Genomic DNA, 11,365 nt, shown 5'->3' with positions numbered 1-11,365 from the left:
TCCAAAATACTCAGTACAGTGCTCTGCACACAGTAAGTGCTCAATAAATACCATTGATTGATTGATCTTGACCAGGCCCCTAGGCATCCTCCTTCTCAGTCTATTAGTCAATACTTCTGAATACTTTTGAATGCCTACTGTGTGCAGAGCGCTGGACTGAGGAAAATACAGTAGAGTTAGTAGACAGATCTCTGCCCTGCTTGTCTACCAATTCTGTCGTATTGTATTCTCCCAAGTATTTAGTACAGTATTTTGCACACAGTAAGCGCTGCATAAAAACCACCGATTGATTACAATCTAGGGAGGGAGACAGACACTGAAATCATGTTGATGTCTGAATGAGTGAGTGTTTCAGTAATCAGATATGCTGAAAAATGTAACAGGTGGTCTGAGTTCCTGTTGTGTGTTTGGCAGAGAGTGCTGGGGGATTTTACGGGGTAGCTGGGAGGAAGGAGATTAATTAGGGAAGAGCTCCTGGAAGGGGCCACGTGCCTGCTGTGGAACCTTGGGCAAGTCACTTAACTTCTCAGTTTTCTCATCTGTACAAGGGGGATAAATTCCCTACTCTACGTTTTAGACTGTGAGCCTCAGGTGAGATGGGGATCGGGTCTGATTTATTTAATCTGGGTCCATTCCTCCATTTAGCATAGTGTTTGATATATAATGATTACTTAAATAACCCCTACTTTCAGATCTTTTCTGAAAGAGTGGTGGTTTGACTCATATGAAGGAGGAGAAAGTTCCAGGCCAGAGAGAGGATGTGGGCATGGGGTCAGTGGTGAGATAGACGAGATAGAGGTACAGAGAGTAGATTGACAATAGAGGAGCGAACTCTGCTGGGTTGTAAAAGGAGATAAGTGAAGTAAGGAAAGAGTGGGCGAGCTGATTGAGTGCCTTAAAGGAGTTTCTGTTTGATGTAATGTTGGATGGCTCTTCAGGAATGGGGAGATGTCCCCTTCCAATTAAACCCCTACACCCCAGGCTGTACGACACCACCAGCTATTTCATGCTTCCTCAACCCGATGTACATATGTTTAAACATTCAATACTTTATTTTGATTACTTGAGTTGTAAATATTTTTATGTTTGTCTCCTTTAGATTGGAAATTCATCATGGGTAGAATAGAAGATGGAAAGAACAGGAATCCGGGAGTCAGGATCCTGGGTTCTAATCCCGGCTGTTCTGCCCGCCTGCTGTGTAACCTTCACCTAACTTCTGTTTCCTCATCGAAATGGAGATAAGATCCCTATTTTACCTTTTTCTTTTCCTTTTTTAATGGTATTTGTTAAGCATTTACTATATGGCTGGCACTGTATTAAAGCGCTGGGGTAGATCCAAGGTAATCAGTTTGGACAGTTTCTGACCCATATGGGGCTCACAGTCTTAATAATGTTGGTATTTGTTAAGCACTTACTATGTGCAGAGCACTGTTCTAAGCGCTGGGGTAGACACGGGGAATCAGATGGTCCCACGTGGGGCTCACAGTCTTAATCCCCATTTTACAGATGAGGTAACTGAGGCACCGAGAAGTTAAGTGACTTGCCCACAGTCACACAGCTGACAAGTGGCAGAGCTGGGATTCGAACTCATGACCTCTGACTCCAAAGCCCATGCTCTTTTCCACTGAGCCAGTCTTAATAACTACTTTCAAGTAGTGAGGTCTCACTTCAAAAAGAATCCATTTTGAAAATATAGTGTTGCAGGGGCATGTTGAAAGTTAGGGGAGATATGGGCTCCTAGCCCTTTCTCCTAGGAGCAGGGTTATTATGGTCTGTGAACTTTTGGAACCATTTACTGTGAGCTTCGTATGAAACAGGGATGGTCTGATCTATTTATCTTGTGTTCATTCCACCGCTTAGGCACAGAGTTTGGCACATAGTAAGCACTTTAAATGCCATTATTGTTTATGCACATATCCTTCAACTCTACCATTTCTCCTCACTGCAATTTATTTTAATGTCTGCTTCCCCTGTTGACTGTAAGCTCCTCCCCTCTGCATCAAGTATGCACTTAGATCTGCACCCCTTAAGCACTTTGATGATCACCCCCGACCCACAGCACTTATGTCCATATCCGTGTACTGTACTATTTCCCTGATCTATAATATATTTTAATGTCCATCTCCCCTGTAGATCCTAAGATACTTGTGGGCAGGGATTATGATTACCAAATCTATGTTGTACTTTCCCAAGAGCTTATTACATACTGTGCTTGCAGTAAGCACCCAATAGATACCACTGATTGATCATTCTTTGTGGTGTGCTTTCCCAAACATTTAGTACGTGCATTGAATCCTGCTTTTTCATTTTATTCTGTTGTTTTTTACTTGATGTGTACTGGTCCTAGTCTTAGACTGGTTTCGTGTTTTTATTCTTTCATCTCTCCTTCTGTCTGCTGCCAGTCCCTTCTCCTCGTTTTTATACTTAGATTGGGAGCCTCTTGAGGGCTGGAGACTGTGTTTAACTTCCACCTGTGTACTCTACCCCAGACTTAGTACAGTGCTCTGCACACAGTAAGCATTTTGTAAATTCTACTATTACTAGTACACTACTGCACCCAGTGGGCCCTCAATAAATTGTACCCCTCCTCCTCCTCCTTCTCCTCTTCATCCTATTACCACAGCCAGTGGGCACTTGATAATTCTCCTCCTCCTTTTCCTCCTCTTCTTCCTCTTTCTCCTCTTCCTCTTCCTCATCCTTTTCCTCTTCTTCCAATTTCTCCTCCTCCTCCTCCTCCTCCTACTACCCTGGCTTTAGCCGAAGCTGGTGAGGGCCAGCCCAGTTGATACGACTAGTTTTGAACCAACAACAATAATAAGAATAATAATAGTGACTTGTCCTCTTCCTCCTGCCCCCCACCCCCTGCCCCTCACCCTCTCTCCTTCCTGTCCCCCACTCTCCGGCTCTGTAAATCTGCTCAGCCCCCAGCCTCAGCCTGCCCCCCCCAACCTCAGACTCCCCTCAACCCCCCGGGACCCACCTCAGATCACGGGCTCCTCCTGGTGGTAAGATACATTCATTCATTCATTCATTCATTCATTCATTCATTCATTCATTCATTCATTCGTATTTATTGAGCACTTACTGTGTGCAGAGCGCCGTAGTAAGCTCTCGGGAAGTACAGTTCAGCAGCAAATAGAGACAATCCCTACCCACATCGAGCTCACAGTCTAGAAGGGGGGAAACAGACCTCAAAACAAGAAAACAGGCAGCAGTAGCATTATTATAAATAAAAATAATTATAGATATATTCACATCATTAATACAAATAGAGTTATAATTATAAATATGTGCATATATATACAAGGGCTGTGGGGCGGGGAGGGGGGCAGAGCGAAGGGAGCGAGTCGGGGCGACGGGGAGGGAAGGGGGAGCAGAGGAAAAGGAAGGCTTAGTCTGGGAAGGCCTCCTGGAGTAGGTGAGCTTTCAGTAGGGCTTTGAAGGGGGGAAGTGTGCAAGTTCGACGGATTTGAGGAGGGAGGGCGTTCCAGGACAGAGGTAGGACATGGGCCGGGGTTGATGGTGGGACAGGCAAGAACGAGGCACAGTGAAAAGATTAGTCCCAGAGGAGCTGAGGGAGATCCAGACTCTCTGGGACCCGGTTGGGCTCCTGAGGTCTGGACTGTAGAGCCGGAGCTGCAGCTTCTCTTTGTGGCCTCCACAGACACACCACCCTCCCGGCTTCCTCCAGTCTTTGACCTAGAGGGCAGAGTTAATTTCTTGACTGTTCATGTTTCTGACGTTGGCAAAGCCTTAGGGTGCACTAAATGCTGGGGACAGGGCCCGGGCTGGACCCCGACCCACCTCCTTGCTCATGGGGGCTCCAGAGGCTCCAGGGAGGCTCCCAGTCCAAACAGAGAAGATATTCACAGAGAGAGATACAGATTTCACTGTGGGGCAGGGACTAGAGGGGGAGAGGCCAGCAGGATGGGAAACAGCATGGCCTAGTGGAAAGAGCAGGGGCTGGGGAGTCAGAGGACCTGGGTTCTAATTCTGGCTCTGCTAATCCTTGCTGTGTGACTTTGGGCAAGCCGCTTAGCTTATCTGGGCCTCAGTTTCCTCCACTGTAAAATGGGGATTAAATACCTGTTCTCCCTCCTACTTAGGCTGTAAGCCCCATGTGGGACAGGGATTGTGTCCAACCTAATTAACCTATACCTACCCCAGAGTTTAGAACAGTGTTTCACACATAGTAAGCATTTAACAAATGCCATAAAAAATGGTGGAGTGGGGCTGGAGGAGGAGGAGCCACCAGGATGGGGGACAGGAGGGGCCAGAAAGGGCCTGGAGCCTATAGGATTGGGGGAGAGCCAGAAGGTTAGAGGGAGCTGGAGGGGGGCAAAGCAGGTGGTCAGCTCATTGTGGGCAGGAAATATGTCTATTTATTGTTATATTGTACTTTCCCAGTCACTTAGAATAGTGCTCTACACACAGTCAGAGCTCAATAAATAGGATTGAATGAATGAATGAAACTCTAGCAGGGGTAGAGCCAGCACAGAGCTAACAGAACCAATCTCCCAGAATCGTCTCCTCCACATTCCCATCACAGCCAACACCACCACCACCCTCCCCCACTGTCAAGCCTTCAGTGTTGGCATTGTCATGGGCTCTTCCTTCCCTCTCTCAACCCTCGTAATCAGACTGGAGCCAAATCCTGCTGGGTTTTCCTCCACATCATTTCCCAGATCCATCCCTTTCCTCTCCATCCAAACGATCACCAAGCTCTCGTCACACTGGAGAAGGAACATGGTTTAGTGGAAAGAATATGGGTCTCAGAGTCAGAAGTTTATGGGCTCTAGTACTGGCTCCACCACTTGTCTGCTCTGTGACCTTGGGGAAGTCACTTCACTTCTCTGTGCCTCAGTTACCTCATCTGTAAAATGGGGATTTAGGCTGTTAGCCCCACTGGGACAGGGACTGTGTCCAGCTCGATTTGCTTATAACCACCCCAGCGCTTAGTACAGTGCCTGGCATAAAGTAAGCACCATCACTGTTATTGTTAACCTGCCTAGACTACTGCTTCAGCCTCCTTGTTGGTCTCTCTCTGCCTCCAACCTCTCCCCTCCCCAGTTTCTACTTCTCTCTGCTGTCTGGATCCTAGTACTAAAAAACTCTTCTGTGCACAGCTCCTCTGTCCAGCTCCTCTCTCCTCTCTGGAGAAGCAGCATGGCCTAGTGGAGGGAACATGGGCTTGACAGTCAGATGGACCTGGGTTCTAATTCTGTTCCACTGCTTGTCTGCTCTGCAACCCTGGGCAAGTCAAAGCACTTCACTTCTCATCTGCAAAAGACTGTGAGCCTCACGTGGGGCTTGGACTGTGTCCAACCTGGTTAGCTTGTATCTATCCCAGCGCTTAGTAGAGTGCCTGGCACATAGTAAGCACTTAACAAATACCTTAAAAACAAAATGAAGCCCTCCAATGAAATCCATCCATCTTTGCATCAAGCAGAAACTCCTCACTCTCAGCTTTAAAGAACTTAATTAGCATTCTCCCTCCTACCTAATTTCACTTCACTCCCACTTCGCTCCTGCTTGCTCTCTTCATTCCTCTCCAGTCAATCTAGTTTCGCTGTCTTGTGCTCATCTTTCCTACCACCAATTTCTTACTCACATCCTCTCTCCTGCCTGGAACTCTCTCCCTGCTAACATCCAACAGACCACTGTTCTCCCTTGGAGAGCATTTTCAGATTAATTTCTAATCTCTCCTTGTATCCCCCAACTGCCATTTCAGCACTTCTGTGCCACCTAAGCACTTAGTACTCTCAAACTCCCTTAGCACTTATGTAAATATCTCACACACCAAATTACTTGAGCAGTAAACTCTTATACATTCCCTTTGCTCCTTCTTCCTTCTGTCTGAAATTTATTTTCGCGTCAGGCTCCCTCACTATACTATAAGCTACGTGAGGTCAGGGATCATATCTACTCATTCCACTGCACTCTTCTAAGAACTTAGTACAGTGCTCCACACCCAGCAGGTGTTCAGTACATACTATTTGGTTGATTGATTGATTCTGGGGTCCTTCCGATATTGCTGGGAAGCTCTCAGGTCTAGTGGGAGACAGGTGGGAGTGAGGCCGGAGTCTGGCCCAGGTAGTTGTCTGGGAGACAGTCGCTTCATCCCCACAGCTGGAATCTGGGATACTGGCCCCGTCGTCCCCACTGCAGGGACACTGGGGAACCCCAGTCCCATTGCCCCGAAAGCTGTAACCTGGGACAGTGGCCTCATTGTCCCCACAGGTGGGATGCTGGGGCCACCAGCCCCATCGCCCCTGCAGTTGGGCATTGTGGGAGTTGGGGTGAAGTGTTTAGGGGGGCTGATTGCTTGAATTGCTTTCTCATTAGGGAGTGCCAGGTTTGGAGTCTCAGCCACCTGTGGAGCACAGGGTAAGGTGCTAGGGAGGCCCCCTCATGGGTGGGGCCAGTTTGGCAGAGGGCAGAGCCAAGTTCATGGCTGGTGTGTGTGTGTGTGTGTGTGTAAATTCATTCGTTCATTCATTCAAACGTATTTATTGAGCGCTTACTGTGCACAGAGCACTGTATTAAGCACTTGGAAAGTACAGTTCGGCAACAGATAGAGACAATCCCTACCCAACAAGGGGCTCACAGTCTAGAAGGGGGAGACAGACAAAAAACAAAACAAGTAGACAGGCATTAGTAGCATCAAAGTAGATAAATAGAATTATAAATATATACACATCATTAAAAAAATAAATAGAATAATAAATACGTACAGATATACACAAGTGCTGTGGGGCGGGGCAGGGGGTAGAGCAGAGGGAGGGAGTAGGGGCGATGGGGAGGGGAAGAGGAGCCGAGGAAAAGGGGGGCTCAGTTTGGGAAGGCCTCCTGGAGGAGGTAAGCTCTTAGAAGGGCTTTGAAGGGGGGAAGAGAGTTAGTTTGGCGGATGTGAAGAGGGAGGGCATTCCAGGCCAGAGGTAGGACGTGGGCCAGGGGTTAACAGCGGGACAGGCAAGAATGAGGCACAGTGAGGAGGTAAGTGGCAGAGGAGCAGAGTGTGCAGGCTGGGCTGTAGAAGGGGAGAAGGGAGGTGAGATAGGAGGGGGCAAGGTGATGGAGAACTTTGAAGTCAATAGTGAGGAGCTTTTGCATAGATTGGGGGTTGGGGGGGAGGTCCCCTGCTGCCCCTTGCACTGGCTCTGACCTTTTCCTTCTCCCCCCCATCCCACTCTGGCTGGGTTGTGACTCACTGGTGAGAGCCTGGCAGTTTGAAGTTTTTAAAGTTTTTTGAGTTTTTTGAAGTTTGGGGCAGGCCGGCCAGCAGGCCCGGCCCTGAGTCAACACAACATGCACATGCTACTCCTGGGCACAGCAAGCCCATCCTCTCCCATCCCCTCCTGCTCCCCACAGTGGTTTCCTTTCCCATGAAGCAATGGACTCAAGGAATCCCCACCCTGACATGAACAGCGATGACCCTATGCCTCACTCGAGTGCCCTGCCAGAACCTCTCTGTCCACTTCCTCTCACCCCACTGCTCCCACAGGGATGGAAGGGCTGGGACCTTGTTCTTTGGTCTAACAGAGAGGTTCCAACACTTGCCTTAGGTCACATGGAAATTTAGGGGCCATTTGCCCGTACAAACCTACCCTAAAATATTGCCCTATCTGAGACCCTCAAAGATGTTCCTTGACTAAGACCTTACAAGAATGATTGATTGAGTGATTGATTGTTTGATCCACCCAGCCTCATAAATGATTCTCAAGTTTATCCCTGGAGCCAAAAGCACTTTGGGCAATGTGCCCTCCAGATAGACAGATACACTGACAGACACATTGTGCGGACTACAGTTCCTCTATTGTACTCTCGCAAGTGCTTAGTACAGTGCTGTAAATACAGATAAGTGCTCATGAGAAGCAGCATGGCCTAGTGGAAAGAACACAGGCCTGAGGGTCAGAGGACCTGGCTCTGCCAATTGCTTTGCTGTGTGATTATGGGCAATCACTTTTGCTTCTCTGTGCCTCAATTTCCCCAACCATAAAATGGGGATTTAATACCTGTTCTCCCTTCTACTTAGACTGTGAGCCCCATGTGGGCCAGGGACTATAGCTGGCCTAATTAACTCATACCTACCCTAGGGCTTAGAAGTGTTTGACACAAAGAAAGTGCTTAACATATACAATAAGTAAATAAGTCAATAAATAACTACTGATGATGATTAAGGCCTGAGTTCTGCCGATGCAGTACTCAAAAAATACCATTGATTGATTGCCCTGATTCTCCTCTGACTGCTCCAACTACCCCTTCTCAGCTTCATTTGCTGACTTTTGTCCTCTTATGTTGGAGTTTAGCAAGACTCTGGCTTGGATCACCTCCCCTCCTTGTTCTACATTCATTCTCTCAAGGAGTTCTCCCATTCCTTCAGTTTCAACCACGATCTCCACCAGGATGACTCCCAAATCTGCCTCTCCGACCCCGACCTCTCTCCTTCTAATAATTATGGTATTTGTTAAGCACTTTGTGCCAGGCACTGGACTAAATGCTTCTCTGTAATCTCATATCTCTTCCCGCCTCCAGAACCTCTCTACATGGATAGCCCACTGGCACCTTAAGCTCAGCACAGCCAAACTCAATCTGTCATCTTCCCTCTCTCCCCACTGACTTTTTAAAAAAATGGTATTTGTTAAGCTCTCCCGGCCTACTCTCATATATCTGCTGCCTTCACCCACTATTCCCCAGCTCACTTTCTTTGTTTTTCCCAAGTCTACCTTCTGATTAGATATCTCTCTCTCTTCTCCTGCCTCGGCCCCCTTGTTCATGCTGTTCCCCTGAACTGGAACGCCCTTCTTCCCTAAATCCAAGACCACAACCCTCCCCATCTCATAAAATCCCAATTACTCCACCAAACCTTCTCGGTTTATTACTGATATCCCACGCTGTAGAGTTGTCCTTTGTGTTAGAAGACAATCTCAATGATGGTGAAATTCCCCAATGATTGTTTATATAGCTGAAAAGTCCTGGCCACGTCACGCACTCAAGAAAGTTGTCCCTTGTTCTGTCATATTGGATGTTTGCAGCACCAGGCACTCTTTTCGCTTTTGCCTTCTTATCTTTTGTTCCTTTTAAGGCTTCTGTTCATTAAGGCACCATCCATTTCTTGATGGCAGTGTGCCATGCTGGTCTGTCCTTACCAACTAACTCCCAGTTTTCAGTTGGCTTATGGCATTGTCTGAAGCTTTGTTTTACCTTGTCTTTAAATTGCTTCCTCTGCTCTCCTGGCTTCCTGTTTCCCAATTTCAGCTCCCCATCCAGCAGTTATTTGGGTCCCCTGTTGTCACTCATTCTCCTCACTCGTCCCACCCAGTGTAGCCATGTTGAGATGAGCAGAGTTTGATGCTGGGATTCTGACTCCGTTCCAGAACTTCATTGTCCGTGATCTCGACTCGTCGTTTGATATCGAGTCCGGCCCATCAGCGACACCGGAGGAACCGCTCGAGGAGCCGGACGTGATACCTGTGTGGATCTCATAGCCGAAGAGGAGGTTGGCCAGCACTCTAGCTCTGTAAACCTGGATTTTGGTCTGGAGGCTGTTACCGCCCTCCCGACACACTCTTTCTGACTGTCTCCAAAAGGAGGTGCTGGCACTTTTGTAGAAATGTATTTCAGCTGGATTTATAATCACTTTGTCTTTTTGATATGCACATATTGTTTTGTCTGTCTCCCCTGTTGGAATCTAAGCTCCTTGTGAGCCGGGAAAGGGCTCCTTCTTGGTGACACGGCCCACCTACCCCTCTCACCCCCCAACCCGAACCCCACACACTTTTCCCACCTCCTGTCCCAGAGTTCGGTATGACTGCCCTCCACTCCCCAGCCAGAGAGGGGGTGTGGACTCTCCTTCCTGTTATTGTGCAGCATTGTTCCGGGATGGAGGGAAGTGGGGGGGAGGGGAGCCAGGCTGTCTTTGGAGATCACGGTGAGAAGTGAGTGAAAGAGAGAGAGAGAAGGGGAGAAAAAGAGAAGGAGAGAGGGAGGTGGGGAGAAAGAGAGCAGGGAAGAGAGGAAGAGAGGAGAATAGAGAGAGTGGTGGAGAGAAAGGCAGAGGAGAGGGAGAGAGGGCAAATCGGGGAAGAAAGAGAGAGAGAACACTTTCTCTTGCTCCTGGGGGTAATACAGCTAGTGTTTAGAACAGTGCTTGGAACATAGCACTTAATAAGTACCATTATTAGAGGAGGGGTAAACCGGAACATGATGGCAGAGTGAGGTTTGTCCATAGACCAGGGCTGCAGGGGGCAGGGGACCCAGTTCAGTTGGAAACCCTCAGCTCCTCTCTCAGCCCTTTTGGCCGATCCAGTCCGATTCGAGGGTCAGTGAACATGACCTCTGGGAAAACTGATCATTCAACTGTCCAGAGTGTGGTGGGGGACTGTTGTCCCCACAAAATGTAACAGCTGAGGCTCTTTCTGGAGGGGAGGAGGGTGGAGCAAAGTGGGGAAGTGGGGTGATGGGAAGACCAAGTCCCCACAGATAGAGGGAGTGAGAGGTGGGGTGGGGTATGGCAGGCTGGGGCTGGGATTAAGGGTGGGATGGGCTGGGAATGGGTTGGGCTGAGGCTGAACTAGAGCTGGGCTGGGATCAGGGGTGGGTTGGATAATCCCAGCTCTGCCACTTGTCAGCTGTGTGACTGTGGGCAAGTCACTTAACTTCTCTGTGCCTCAGTTACCTCATCTGTAAAATGGGGATGAAGACTGTGAGCCTCATGTGGGACAACCTGATTACCCTGAATCTACCCCAGCACTTAGAACAGTGCTCTGCACATAGTAAGCGCTTAACAAATACCAACATTATCATTATTATTATTATTATTGGACTGGACCTGGCTGGGCTGGGGCAGGGATGTGGATGGGCTGGGCCTGGGTGGTTACTAGGGATTAGTTGGCCTGGAGCTGGGCTGGGATGGGAAGGGGGCCGGGCCGGCTACAGAGTGCTTGATTGTAGCTCCGGATTGTAGTCCCTGTCAGCCCCTTGGACTACCTTGTTTGTAAGCTAGTCTGTCTAATTGTGGGCAGGCGTCACATCTACCAACTCTAATGTACTCTTCCAAAGTGTTTAGTTCACTGCTCTGTGCACAGTGAGAGCTCAATAAATACCATTGATTGATGGATCAATCCCTTCACCACAGGCCCACCAGACCTGATGTGAGCCCTCCCTGTGGACACCAACTCTCGCTGGTCAGTCAATCAACGAATGGTCTTTATCAAGTGCTTACTGTGTTCAGGGCACTGTACTAAGCACTTGGGAGAGTACAGTTTGCCGGAGTTGATAGACATGTTCTCCATCTGCAAGGAGATTACAGTCTAGAGGAATTGTCACTGCTCTAAAATTGTCTAGAGATTACAGTCTAGTATTG

The 11,365-nt window shown here is 48.3% G+C and overlaps 1 protein-coding gene across 1 annotated transcript in view; it reads left to right on the top strand.

Moving 5' to 3' along the window:
• Nucleotides 1-2,247: 2,247 nt before the first annotated feature.
• Nucleotides 2,248-11,365, top strand: part of VWF (von Willebrand factor) — a 55,203-nt gene continuing 46,085 nt past the window's right edge. The window contains exons 1-2 of the mRNA XM_029054464.2: nt 2,248-2,513; nt 9,378-9,499. The gene's annotated coding sequence lies outside the window, so the exon portion shown is untranslated. The remainder of the gene's footprint in view (nt 2,514-9,377; nt 9,500-11,365) is intronic.

This window comes from Ornithorhynchus anatinus, chromosome X4 (genome assembly GCF_004115215.2).
Source record: "Ornithorhynchus anatinus isolate Pmale09 chromosome X4, mOrnAna1.pri.v4, whole genome shotgun sequence".
NCBI lineage: Eukaryota > Metazoa > Chordata > Mammalia > Monotremata > Ornithorhynchidae > Ornithorhynchus > Ornithorhynchus anatinus.
This window is presented reverse-complemented; position numbering and strand designations above follow the sequence as displayed.